Source organism: Antechinus flavipes, chromosome 2 (assembly GCF_016432865.1).
Source record: "Antechinus flavipes isolate AdamAnt ecotype Samford, QLD, Australia chromosome 2, AdamAnt_v2, whole genome shotgun sequence".
NCBI classification, from domain to species: Eukaryota; Metazoa; Chordata; class Mammalia; order Dasyuromorphia; family Dasyuridae; genus Antechinus; species Antechinus flavipes.
The window spans coordinates 89175312-89190068 of NC_067399.1; the positions used below are offsets into that span (position 1 = coordinate 89175312).

The window sequence follows — 14757 nt, forward strand, 5'->3', positions numbered from 1 at the left end:
AGTTCATTCCATTTTTGTATGGCTCTGTTAGGAAATTTTTGCATTAGAGTAAGCCAAAAACCCAACTCTATAACTTCGAGGGTGTTCCAACTGAACCCAAGACATTCTGATCACTCATTTAGGGATCTTTCCTTTATACTCTGGGGAAACCCAGGGACATAATTGGAAGGACAAAACTGAAGCACAATTAGGAATTAGGGTATGGTTATCAGGGCTGAGGGAGAGAAAGGGCAAGGTTAGGACACTAAACCTAAGGCACAGTTAGAGGGAAAAAGCTCTAAGTAATGCACAAAAATGCTAGATTAGGAATCAGGAAGACCTGGGTATCAACCCTGCCACTGATAGCTACTAACTAGGTTTGTAAATCTAAGTGGGTCGCTTTGACCTTCCATGCCTTAGTTTCTTTCTCTGTAAAATGGAGACAATGATACCTACCTCATAGGACTATGAGGATCAGATGAGGTTATCTATGTAAAGTACTTTATAAACTTTAAAGAACTCTATAAATATGAACTTATCATTAGGCTGGGGGGGGGAGGAGGAGTAGGTTTACAGGTTGCTTCTGACTCTCACTTAGTTTTGCCACAGAGGATCAGTAGTTTGGAGTGAACACTTGGAATATTTGTCCAGAGAGCAGTGGGTGTCAGACAAAGGAGGTGTATTCAGAATTGTTTTCTGAAAAGAGTGGGTGTTATACAGGGGAGGTATATTCAAAGCTGGTCCCTGAAGATTGTGCATGGATATTCAATGCGAGTAGTCTTGTAGATAGCTGTTCCTTGAAAGGAGTGTAATGTTAGAAAGGAAAGGTCTAGTATTTTGATAAATTTTTATTGACTGTCAAATCAAATTTATTAAACACCTACTATGTGTTAGGCATTGTGCTAAGAGATGGGGATCCAAAGAAAGATCAAAAACCAATCCTTACTCTCAAGGAGCTCATAGTCAAATGACATGTTTTAAATTTTAAACATGCAAACAACTATGTGCAAGTTAGATCTATACAGGATAAATTGGTGATAATCTCAGAAAAAGCACTGATATTAAGGAGGACTGGGGAGGACTTCTTGTAGAAGATAGGAATTTAACTGGGAAAATCAGGAGGCAGAGGTGAGGAGGAAGGGTTTAGGTGTGGGTTGGGAAAATGTCTGCATGGATTCTGGGGGGGAATGAATGATCTGTTAGGCAATTGAGCCATCTCTCTGAGCCTCATATAAAGCAAACATAATTATTGTTGTAATGCTTCCTCAGAGTTTTGTTGAGAGAAAAGCACTTTGTAAACTGTAAAATACTGAACAAATGGGAACTCATTATGAATCTATTTTAATCTCAAACAATGAGGACATTGTCTCTATAGGCAAAAGTCAGGAAAAAAGGCAACATTCATCTTTTTCAGTAGATAGTAGTACTCAAAGCTAGGCTTTGGGAGATTGGCAGAATAAATAAAAGTAGCCAACATTTATATAGCACTTTAAAGTTAGTGGACTTTATAAAGGTCTCATTTAATCTGGACAACAGTCCTATAGGTTTTTGTAGTTGTTCCCTCATTTTTAAACGAGTCATTCTTTGTGATCCCATTCAGGGTTATCTTGGCAGAATTACTGCAATGGTTTGCCATATTGTTCTCTTGCTCCTTTTATAATGAGGAAACTGAGGCAAACAGAGTTAAGTGACTTGCCCACTATCACATAGTATGTTAGGTTGGATCTGAACTCAGTTTGTCATGATTCCAGTTGGAGGTATTCTATCCACTGTGCTACCTAGCTGACTATCCCCATCTCACAGATAAGGAAGCTAAGCAAGGTTAATTAAGTAACTTGCCTAGAGTCGTTACTTGTAAGTGCCTAAAGTGGAATTTGAAATTAGGTTTTACAGGCTCTGGATTCAGTGTTTTGTTATCTGTTGTGACAGTTAGGAATTCACATTGAGAGAAGAATGACACTTGTATTTGCATTTTAAAAAGGGGTAGTATTTGTCAAAACAAATCATGGTTCTTCCACATCCCAATTCCTTAAGTACTTTATGCTTCCAAGTGACCTCTTTCAACTCCTGTCATCTTACTCCTTTCCCTCTCCAAACTCCCATTCCTTTACATAGGTATCTTTTTTTTAGGGTACTATATATTTAAATGGTGGAGGATGTAGAGGAGATATTCTCAAGCTGGGGTAGCTAAACAGGAAGCACCTTGCTTACCAGAAGGCCTGTAGACTATAGACCATGAACATTCAAATTGAATTACATACATTTCTAAAGTGGATTCCTGGTCTGATGCCTCCATATCTTGCAGATATTTCCCATTCCTAACTTCAGGCTTTCCCTAATGTGGCCCTGAATTTAGTCCCTGCCTCTTTTTTGGGCAGATCTTTAGGTGTGATGAAAGTAATGAAAGCAAAGCCCTGGATCTATTGGCTGATACACACCAGGCATGAAATTGGTCTGTTTAAACTGTGAGTCATGCATCTTTGGCCTTAGGCTGTTCTGATGGACTTGACTGGCCTTTCTCATCCCTCCTCCCACTCCTTCTTTAGTCTTCCAGGTAGTAAAAGATATGGACTTAATTTTGTAGTATGTAGTATTTTATATCCATGCATTCACCGACCTCAAAACCTTTTTACTTTTTCCAGTAGAATCCACTAAGGCTCAGTAAAAAAATTTTCCCAACATTCCAATAGTGGAGAAGTTTACAATTCAGTCATATCATTTTGGGGTGGGAGGAGAGAAAAGAAGTCAACTGTGGTGATCTCTTCTTTATTCCCTTTCTAACAAACAAGGTGTAAAAAAAGGGGATAGGGATATATTATGTCTGGCACAGATGATTAGATTGGTGTAAGGACAGTCATTTACTTCCTAGCTTTCACAAGCAGGACTCTCACACCTTTTTTCTACTATATTCAATAACTTTTTATTGTGATTTCTGAGGTACAATGCTAATTAAGGGCTGGCAAAGTAAGTGAAAAGACAAAAAAAAGGGGTGGGGGGAGGCTCTCAAGCATTTTACAGTCGGGAAGAGAATATGGAAACAACCATATACCCACAAGAAATACACAGACTAACTTGGGAGACCATTGTACAGGGAAAGTACTAACTAGCATTGAGGTCAACTAGAAAATGCTATTTTTTTTTCCAAGAGATCTTTATTTTCAAAACACATATGCATAGTTTTCAACATTCACCCTTGCAAAACCTTGTGTTCCAATTTTTTTCTCATCCTTTCTCACTCCTTCCCCTAAGCAGCAAGTAATCCAATATATATTACATATACAATCCTTCTAAACATATTTCCACATTTAATAAGAAAAATCAGATCAAAAAGGGAAAAAAAAAACATTAAGAAAACGAAATATAGGCAAACAAGAAAAAAAGTGAAAATTCAGTCCTCTCTCTGGCAGATGGCTCTATTCATAAGACCATTGGAACTGGCCTGAATCACCTCGTTGTTGAAAAGAGCTACTAGGAAATGCTTCTTGCAGAAGGTGAAGAGTTTAGCTGGGATTTGAGGAAAGCTAGATAAGCCAGGAGGTGGAGAAGGAGAGTGAGCATGCTAATCGTGGAGGACATGGCTAGTATATTAGTAGAGGTTAGCGCCTCTAACTTCAGTAAATTCTTAAGAGGAATGATAGGATTTAGTCCAAGGAAGGTCCTCCGATCATCTCAGTTTACAGATGGAAAAACGGACTAAGTTCTGAACGCCTAGTGTGCAATGGAAAGAGCAGTAGTCTTGAGGATCTGGTGGGGTGGATTCCTATCCTTGACTCCGTCATTAACTAAAGAGCAGTGTCATCTTGGGCTAATCGATTATCTTCGGAGCTTTTTTCTTTCTGGTTTAAATGCAACAATCTCTTTGAGTAGGAGTTGCCCCACTGAGGACAATAAAGTTAGCTTTTCTTTATCTTATGCTTCAAAGGTTAGACGTTTTCTTAAAGACTATTCCTTAAACCCTAATCCCTCTGGCTCTCATTAATTGTCCAACAAAAGGTCCCAGACCAAGTTATTATCGTCTATCACACATTTTGGGGGAGGAGGGAGCTCTTTATTTGTAGGAAAGATATAGAATAAAAACAAACTACTAGCTTTCCAGTCTCAGCTAAAATATTCTCTACAAGACTCTCAATCCCTCTAAATCCTACTGCCTTTGCTCGATTGTTTCATTTATGCTGCACATATCTTGTTTGTACACAATTGTTCATTCGTTGGCTCCCCCACTATAGTTACGGCAGTCTGTTTGCTCTTCCTGCCACACAGTAGGTACTTAATAAATGCGTGCTAATTGGCTGTTCGTACTCGATTATTAACTTTTTAGCTCCCCTACTACCCAGTGAGTTCCTCCGGGGCTAAGGTCTATCTTTTCTCTTCCTTTGTATCGCCAGTGTTTGATGGAACACCCGGCACACAGTCGGTGCTTAATACATGCTCGCTGACGGACTACTGAAACGTATAGAATGGAATAAAGAGCTAGGATGGAAAAACAACCACAAAAGTCTCCTCTAATAACTCAGGAGTTGCAGAGCAAAGGACCCGAGACAGTCATAGGAAGGTACTTAAACTCTCCACTCTTCCCTAATTTCCCTCTCTCTCCCCCGCTCTCCTCCCGGCGGGTTGTTCCGCTCTGTGGTTCTGATTGGCCGGCGATGATTTCATTGTCAAGGAACATCCGGGTCTCCTTTCCCCTCCCCCCCGTAGGTTATCCTGTCCTCCGCGCTTCCGACCCGTCCCGCGACCGCCCCACCCCGTAGGACGAAGCAAAACAACCGCCTTTCCCTTGATCTCTTCTCTGTCCTGTTCGCCTCCTCCCGACTCGCCTCCCACGCCCCAGAGGGGCGTCTTTGTCCTCCAATAAGGAACGAGGAAGACTTTCTCCACCAATCAGAATTCAACGCTTGCAATTCGGGGCGGTGTTGGGCCTCTTGAAGCCCAAACCTGGGTGGTCTGTTGGTTCCTTCTTGGAGCTTCCTTGTACGCAGGGTTTAGAGGTCGGGAACAGCAGGGAAACCTCTTCATAGGGACGCACCGGAGGTAGATAGGGACTCTGCTTTTGATTGATAGGGGAGTCCTGCCAATCGCGTTTCCGAGATCTCCCCGCCTTTTGCGCTCCCATTTAAAAAAAGCCGGTGTGACGGACTTGGAAATTGGCATAGTGATGGACAACTAGAGAAAGCCAATGACGTGAAGGTTCGAGCCACTATTTGGACCAATAGAAAAAGGGAATAGTTAGGGTCAGACTCAGCAAGGAGGCCAAGCATATGGGCGGTGTTTGATTGACAGTTCCCTTGACTTATGATCAAGTAGGCCACCGACGCCAATGAAGAGAAGGTATTGCTGAGTCTGGTTAAGCATGAAGCAAATCGCTTTAAGAGGTTGGGTCTTATTTAGTGGGAGGTGTTTGATGGACATAGATATTGTCCAATTGAGAAAGGCCGTTGATGCCCAATGGGAGATTTGGAACAGAGGCGAGGCTGTGGAGGCGGGGGAAACGAAATGCGGAGTCACAAGAGGGAGCCCAACTGGACAAAAGATCAATGACCGACAGGCCACTCAGCGAACGGGCTTCCGTGACAGGGCGCGTGGCTTTCTAATGGGCGGGGGTTAGGGGCGGGGCCCACGGAGGGGCGGAGAGGAACGCGGACTTGGGGAGGAGGGGGGCCCTCATCGCAGAAGGAGCCGAGTTGCTGCTGCTACTGCTGCTGCTCAATGGCGGAGAAGCCGCCTGGGTTCTGACCGACTCGTCCCCCGTTGGCAGTTGCGGGGGAGTTTCCTGCCGGCGCGGCTGGAGTCTCTGTTTCCCAGGGGTCGGTGGTTGGAAGATGCCCCAGAGAGACGAGGCCGCGACGGAGGAGGCGGCGGCGGCGGCGGCGGCGGCAGCAGCGACGGCGCTGAGGTGGAGGGAAGGAGGCAGCGGCGGCGGCGGCGTGAAGGGCCCGACGGTGTAAACAGCCCTTGAGGCGGCGGCGGCCGAGGCCGAGGCCGGGGAGAGGAGGAAGCAGCGGCGGCGAGGGTCCGCGCCTCCGTTGGGATCCCGGGGTTAAGTGCGGTGGGGGTGGGGGGGGAACTCTGCGCGGGGTCGGAGCGAGACCCGAGGGACCTCTCCGTCCTCCCGCCTAGGTAAGCGTCGCCCGTTGCCTTGGGTGAGGGGGGGTAGAAAGGCTCCGGGGGGAGTGACGGTCGAGGTGCCCCTCCTCGGTGGCCCTTTTCGGGTGCTTAATCAACCCTTCCCTTCCCCCATCTCTCCGGGAGTCCCGGACGCCAGGCCCGACTCTGGGGTAGGCCTCTGCCCTGGCCTTTCCTCGGCCTTGGCCTGGGGTTGGAAGCGATGGATGCGTTTCAGAGGTCAGCTCCTAGCGGCGGAGCAACAAACGTGGTTAAATAATCCGCTTCTTGCTTCTTGTTGCTCCTCGGTCTGGAAGCGGCTTCCTCTTTCTTCCCTGGGGGGAGTGGGGTGGGGGTGGATGGGGTCCGCACCCCTGCCTTTACCCTGGGCCTTAAACCGTCCCTTCCCTTGCTGCCTCCTTTACACGCACCTCTCCCTCGACTCCTTGACCCTTTCCCATTGGTGATTTCCTTCCCACTTTTCGACAGACCTTTCTTTCTCATGTGGTCATTGCTCCCAACCATTACTTTAAGCCATATCCTTTATTTTCTTTAAATGGCTGCCTTTATGTTTTCTCTTTCATTCTTCTCTTCTTCCGTTTTGTCATTCAGTTCTAACTATTTGTCTCTTGTGTCGCCTTTCTTTAAAAAAAAAAAAAAAAAGAAAGAAAGAAAATGAAAGCTTTAAGTGGAATCTCGTGTCTAAAAGACTGATTTTAGACTCAATGTGGCTCTGGCTTCATCACCCAACAAATTGTCAACGGCCCACTGAATGTAGGTTGACCTACCTTATTTGTAGTTTTTCTGTTACTGTCTCTCATTCTTCCAATATTCACTAAGAGTTAAAGGAGATGCTATGAACACTTGGCTATGTAAAAGGGTTGGATGAGGACTAACTTCTTAAGTCATGAAGTCACTCCTTTACATGTAGTTTTTAAAAAGTCCGGTCTTTGCTCTTGTGTGACAATACGTACTCTTGAAGCATCAGCGACTTCTCATATTGATTTAGAGCCTAGAGTGTCCTAAAATTAGCAGCCTCAGGAAAACTTTTTTATTTGGAGAAAAATGCACAATTTAGAAATTGTTTTAGAATGGTAATTATAAACTTCTATATAATAAGCACCACGTGCTTGAATATCAAAGTAAAGTTGGCAGGCCATCTTCCTAAATGGGTTCTTTAGGAATTGAATCTTAGTGATAATATTTATTTTGAATTTTGTTGTTAAATCAAAATACTTTTTGTGTAGATTTGTATAAGGATGAATAAATGTCACCTTATGTCCTAGGGAATAAAGAACCGTCACCCAAACTGAATTTTAATACACATTGCTATTTCATTTATTTTTTATGTTATGCAATAGCCAAGTTTCTATAGTTGGCCCACTTTTAAATAGAACATTTCTAAATAAACAATGAGGCAAGTTATTCTAGTTTTTTATATTTGCCTCACAGTATTACAGGCTTCATTTTTTTTTTTTTTAAATTGTAACAAGGACTGTAAAGTGTTCACAGTACAATTCTTCTAAATAGTATTTTGCAAACCTAGTGATCAGTGTTAGGAGTTTGTCTTTTAAAATATGTGTATTTTTTAATTGATTAAATGTAGGAAACTCCTAACAGTTCTGATTGGAATCTAACCTGTAATTTATAGTTTTGGAGAGTTGCTCAAAGTGGCAGTTAGTGTCACAGGCTAGATTTGAACTCTGACTTTTATCTTTGTATCATTTTCTCTTAAGTATGGATTTAATTGTGGATATGTGTATTTGTATTTAGAGAGATTTATCTATCTGTAGTTATATTTATATTTTTTATTTCACATTGACACTAAATTTTCAGCAATTGATGGCTTTTTCCTTTAGGAATGTTTCAGGTTTTATTTTTTTTAACCCCTTGATCTAAGGACCTCCTTATTTTACAAATGAGAAAATGTGGCTTAAAGATATTAAGTGATTTATTTGAGGTCACCTTTCTATTCAGTATAATAAAGATGGAAATTTGAATCTAGTTCCTCTAGCTGAAAATATATTGCTCTTTTCTCTTCATTCTCTAATTTTTTTCCCTTTCTCAAATGTCTCTTGTTTTTTTTTTTTTTTCCCCTTTTTTGTGGAGGTTTATTTTGTTATATCTTTATTCATATCACTGTTTCTGCAATAGCCATTTAGTATTGCATTACCAGTATGGTGCAATTTCAGTTTTTTTCTTGCATGTTTGTTAAGATTTCCTCAATTCTTTGTGTGTCCTCTTAATTGTTTTTGTGGTGAATTCACTTAGCATTAGGTTAAAAATGATCAACAGATCACTCAACTTTTTCCTGTGTTGGATAATTACACAGTATTCATAATAATGAATGTTATACCATTTCAGGTTGTTGTAGAATAAAATACATATACTCAGTAATTATCATAATTTCCAACCCCTTGAGACTGATTTGAGGGGATAGTGTGGTGGTTTATTTAAAATGGTCAAGGTTTCCTAGAAGAGCAGGTTTATAACTTGACCAGGTCAGAACCAACTATTCTTGTTGAAAAATTCAAATATTTACTATAATGGAAAATTAGAAGTTGCTTAACATCTTGAAAATAGGGTCTGTTGATCTTACCTGGAATATATAATACCTGGAAACCTGAGATTTACCATATTCCTCAGTGCTGCTAGGGGCTTAATTAGAACTTGGTAGATAATATTAGATGAGCATAGTTTGTCAGATAGTAGCATCTCTAAAAATGTTTTAAGTTAGCGTCTTGTAAAATGGCATTGTTAAATATAAACATGTCTTTGGTAAATTACTTTTGTAACTGATAACTATGTTTAGCCTTTTCTCATATGAAGGCATTTATTTATACTGAGTTTACTTAATGCATGGTTACAGATAAGGGATTACTACAATTTTAGTTGTCAGTAAGATAGAAGCCACGTTTATCCTTTGAGATGCTTAGTGTTCAAAAGCTAATTTTGTTAGTCACCTATCATAAATGTTAACCAAAGAATAAATTTATTAGCTTAATATATGGTGATTTAAAACTTGAAATAAAGAATTAAAAATGTGTATTTTGTCCATGAAAATAATTCGAATAATTGTCAATACCTAAATATCACTTACAGGCACATACACTTTTTGATATTGAACCCCCAATTTTAGTATAATAATGTTAAGAGGAATTTGAGACACTTATTACAAATTTGTATAGCTTTTTTTCCCCCCAGTATTTAAAAATAATAGAATCGCAAACTTGTTGACAGAGGATTCCGTGAGAAGTGGTATTGTTAAACTTTTTTTCATTTATTTGCATACTTGAAATATTTTCTTTATTGAAAATTTGTTTTAAATTCTGAAATCATGCTGGCCACTGTTAAGATCACTTAAAGTTTTATAGGAAAATCTACCTTTTTAATATCAAATGAGTTGGCAATTGAAATAACTGAGCACATTTTATGTAGAGAGTAATGACTAGATTGACTAGATGGGACAAGCTAATAATAGCCCTTAGAGCAGGGCTTTTTAAACTTTTTTCCACTCATCTCTTTTTGCCTGAGAAATTTTTACAACACTCAGGTTATATAAGTATATAAAATAGGTATACAAATCAAACATTTGCTGATAATAAGGCATAATTTTATGACCCCCACATTTAGTTATATAACCCCATATGGGGTCTTGGCCTATAGTTTAAGCAGCTTTACCTTAGAGCCACATGGATAGCTCTTGAAGCTATTATTCCATTATTATTACTACCCTCGAAGTGTGAAGGCAGGGTAGGGTTTGCTTTGCTTTCACATGATCCTCCTGAAAGTTTAAGAAATGCCAGTCAATGCTTCTTTCTGTCAGCTGCTTCCTGGTCTCTGTCCCTCCTGAGACAGGATTTCTTTATCCTTCTCTTTCTTCATCTTGAAAATTCATGCTGGTTTGGATAATTTTGAAGGTCACTTCAGTTCTAATATTTTTTGACCTAAATTAATCCAAAAAAGATTGGGGGGAGGGGTGGCTGGAGAAAGAGCAGTGCAATAATTCACTCTTAAATTATAATGAATATTTCATTTATTTCTCCTCAAGTTGACACTTATATCATAGAATTTTTTTGTTTAAAAATAAACATGGTTAGAGATTGTTAAGATTAAACACTCTTCTGACGGACATATTGGATTATCTATGGCATCTGATGTATAGTTTGAGGCCCTTTTCCCAAAGTTTATAATTTCATTTTAAACTATCAATACTATTATTTTTATTAGAATAGGAAAAGTATTTCAGCATGTTGCTCTCCTTTCCTCTTGAAACTTCATTTGTAAGTACATGAGAATTATTTTGACTCGTTTTAGTGCTGTGATTAAAAAAGCTTTTTGATAATTTTAAGATTTTAACCCATAAACTTTATTATAATCAATAATTCCGTTTAGCATCTTTGATATGTTCAAGCTATATTGATTTTTTTTTTTTTTTTTTTTTTTTTTTTTTTTTTGGTGAGGCAATGGGGTTAAGTGACTTGCCCAGGGTCACAAAGCTAGGAAGTGTTAAGTATCTGAGATAATATTTGAACTCAGGTCCTCCTGACTTCAGGGCTGGTGCTCTATCCACTGTACCACCTAGCTGCCCCTATGACAGGTTTTTATGTTAGTATTAATGTGATAACATTTGGAGAAGTTTCTAGCTTTTTAGAAAATAGTCAATGGTTTATTCATTTTCAATGCTTTTATTTTCAAGCTTTTAAAACCGTCTATTAAAATGTGTGTTTTAGTGCATTTTAACTTTTCTGTTCATCTTCTTTCTGTTTTTCATAAAATTTCCATGGAACAATCTTCATTAACACAGAAAGCTCCTGTGGACTTTAGTGTATCATTTAGGTCGTCCATTTGTAATTCTTCTCTTTTGCTATATGTGATGCTGCTACTTTTTTATTCCTACTTGATCTTGGTGGTATTTTTAATGCTGTTTCTTGTGTATAAGTTATCATTAGTCATATCCTATAGACTACTTAAATTTACCAAATCAAGTGGAAAGAGCAGTGATTCTGGAATCAAAGGATTTGATTTCAGGTGTTAGCTCTAATTATTACACCTATGTGACACTGGTCAAGTCATTTTACCTCTGTGGGCCTCAGTTTTCTCATCTATAAAAAAAGGAATTTGGACTGAATGACTTTTTAGGTTTCTTCCATCTCTTAAATTTATGACCCTGTCTATAACTGTGTCAACTGAGTGCTCATTGGAGTCATCTGCAGTTTTGATCTTTTGAGATCAGGGTACTTGAAGATTCACAGCCTACCAGGAGAATATTAGTGTTAAAAGAAAAAAACTACCAACAAGTAGTTTGAGATTAATGAAAGCAGTATTAGGCTGTTATTATGTTTCTGAAACCAGTACCCTCTAAGTTAGTGGGCACTTAGTCTCTGTTATTCCCGGCTGTGTAAAAGAAGTGGTGGCAATACAAAGAAAGGTAGAAACAACATGGATGGAACAACATGCAAGCAACTATACATACACACATAGGATTTTAAATTGAAAATAATCCTTCTGGGCCTATATTATTATTCCATCTTGAGTACACGAGGTATTATTAATATTGATGGATAGATCGTGCTAAGAGAAAGCACAGAAATATTCTCAAGAAGAATTTTGTTTGACTTTTTATTATATTCATTACTAAGTTGTAGTGGTCATATCTAAAGTGTTAGAACTCTGCTTATCATTGAACACTTCTATAGCTTTTGCAACAAAAGCATTGTTAATTTTTGAAAGAATAACTTCATAAATAGAATATAAATGTGAGCACTTTTGTTAGATTTTGCAAGCCATGTTGAATTAATGTCTAAAGTATTAGCTTACATTAATACCTAATAGGATTTATTATCAGATACTGAAAATTGGTTCATTTATTTTTTATAGAAAGTTAAAATGTTACCTCAAAGTTAAATAGTTTAAATTGATTATGGAACCAAGGAGCTGTGACTTTTAAAGTGATCTAGCAAAACATTCATTTTGATGTATATGTGTTAATAAGTTAGAATTTTTCATTTGTAATTGGGAGATTTTATTTATACTGGGAAGGGCTGGGGAGGTTCTTTTTTTTAATTTGGTATTTAACTTAACTTTTTAAAACATGAAGGCTAGTTCTTTGAGGAAACAGATTGATTAAAAATGATTGGTGAATGAAGACTTTTGTGAAAATTCTGAAATAGAACTTTAGAGGCCTCTGAATGGATTTTAAGTATTGATGACTCTGGGTTATATGTGTGATTTCAAATTAAATCCAAAAGGAAGTATTTGGAAGTCCAAATAATATAATAATAACTATATTGGCTTCTACCCTCTTTCTTTTTCCTCATTACAGATAATCTTTTTGACCTAGTTGTTGATTTGATTAAGATAGGATTAAAATTTGACTAAGATTTAAAAGAAGAGGAGAAAAATTGCCTAAATTGGAATTGGCAACTGAAGTGGTAAGCATTGAGAAAGGAAAGGCTGTGCAGATGCAAAATCCCTGGGGGTTAGGGAGGGTAGTGAATATATTGGAAAGAGGTGATTTGTTCTAGAGGTTTATTTAGTATCTACCACTAGATGGTACTTTTATCCTAGCTTGGTTGATCTATGTGTGACTTAGTTTACCAGGTTCTGTGGGGGTATTTGTAGGATTGTGTTTGATGATGATATTCCTTATGTTTTCTTATGTGAGTATGACTGAAAATATTGTGTAAACATTACATGTAATATTTTTTTGATTTCTGGTGATATTTGCTACTCTTTAATTGCTTCAGATTCTTTTATCATTTGACATATTTCCTTACAGCACTTGATAGAATGATTCTATCTCTGCTTTGCTACATTAAGATTACTTTGTGTCACTTGTTTTTAATGTCTCCTATTGACTTTTTTAATTTCTTCCTAGTTATCTCAGCTTTATCATACAATAGTTACTTGGGTATCTGGCTCTCTTAACTGTCTTCTTGGCAAAACAGTTGGCCACAAGTATTGCAAGTATTAAGTTGTTCATGAGATCTTCAGTTTTTAAGGTTTAAAGTCAGCTAGGTGATTTCAGGAAGACCTAAATTTAAATTTGGCCTTAGACATGATCTTAGATTAGTCATTTCAATGTTATCTGTCTATCTCAGTTTTCTCATTTGTAAAATGAGAGTAATAGTGTCTAGCTCCATAGTATTTTGTGAAGATAAAATGAGATATTTTTAAAGCATCTTGCAAATCATAAAGTATTGTATAAATTCCAGCTGGCTAATGTTAACATATTTTAAATTTGGAGTACCTTTCCAAAGTTGTATTTGGAATAGCTAGGGGTCATTTCCCATTTTGTTTTCTCTTGGGAATCACCGATCCACAAGATGAGAGTCATATATTTATATGGTAAACTTGATCAAATTAGTGATTTGGGCATGCTTCTTACATATCAAGGCAGGCTAGCTTGGACTATTAAAATAATTTTATAAGAATAATAATGTACAATAACTATATTAGTGAAATGGGAAACATGACTTATTTCCTTTAAAATGAGCAATTTAAAAAAAAATTTCTTCATGGAAAAGGAAGAATCCTTAAGCTTATTTTACTGATTTTCATTGTTCATTTTGACATCATTTATCTAATATTTGTCTACATATATCAGAACCTAAAATTTTAAATACCTCTCCCCATTTTTATTTGATTTTTATAAATCTTACCATTTTAAACTATATTCTTTTTGGATCTTGATTTTTGTTTTTTATAAAACTATGGAGACACACTAATGTACAAATTCTATTTCTTAAATATATGGTATGATAGTAGGATCGTACTTTTATGATATTTGGATGTTAAGTTTTTTTATTTTTTGCTGCCTTATGAAATTTTGTGCTTTGGTCTAAAATACTGATGTAACTGAACGCAATGTTTTTTGACTGAAGAATATTTGGTTCACATGGAATTCTGTATTATGAAAATGTTGGAGTTGGATTAGGAAAATAATTAGGAAAAAAGAATTACTGAGGTAGTCTTACAACTAATTTAGGTAAATATTATTTCTTTAATTTATGAATTGAATCCTCTTTCAGGTAACAGGCCTGAGTCAGTAGAAATTATATTATGTGTCACTATCTTTGGCCTACTGCTTTGCTTTCTTGTTTTTGTCATTTTTAGTTAAGCTAAGTGGGATTATGAAGGTTGATGGCAGCTTTGTTTTCAAGACTGTTAAAGAGGAAGGAATGAAAAATATAGGAATCTGTAATTACTAATGGAGAAGATTGGAAATAATAGGTAGTTTGGAGTCTTGAAAGGAAAAGAAAGAATATAAAAATTGCAAAGACAATTTGAAATGAATTTTATAAACAGCTAGATAGAATGGATGGGGAGACTTGGTTTAAAAGTTTAGGGGCTGTTCAGTGCTTTCCTACTGTATTGGGAACTTTTTACAACTTGTTATACTATAGAAACATTTTTGGTACTCAAAAGAGGGGAAAAAAGTAGTGACTTTGTAAAGAGAGAATTTGTTTCTAAGCCTTGACAGGAGAATTAAGAAATGTGAAGTGCTTCTTGGTTGTTATATCTACCTTTATAGTTGTGTCAGAACAAATTTTGGAGGTAGATGAAAATATTTTATTTAGTATTTTTTTGCATTGCATGTTCGGTGTGCTTGTTTTGTTAGTGGCGATTTGAACTTTACAATAAAAATAAGCATACACATCAGTATTAGTTGCA

At 37.6% G+C, this 14757-nt stretch overlaps 1 protein-coding gene across 2 annotated transcripts in view; it reads left to right on the forward strand.

Moving 5' to 3' along the window:
- The first annotated feature begins 6001 nt into the window (after window positions 1–6001).
- Window positions 6002–14757, forward strand: part of PPM1B (protein phosphatase, Mg2+/Mn2+ dependent 1B) — a 77778-nt gene continuing 69022 nt past the window's right edge. For both annotated transcript variants that reach the window (XM_051975192.1, XM_051975191.1), the window contains exon 1: window positions 6002–6096. The gene's annotated coding sequence lies outside the window, so the exon portion shown is untranslated. The remainder of the gene's footprint in view (window positions 6097–14757) is intronic.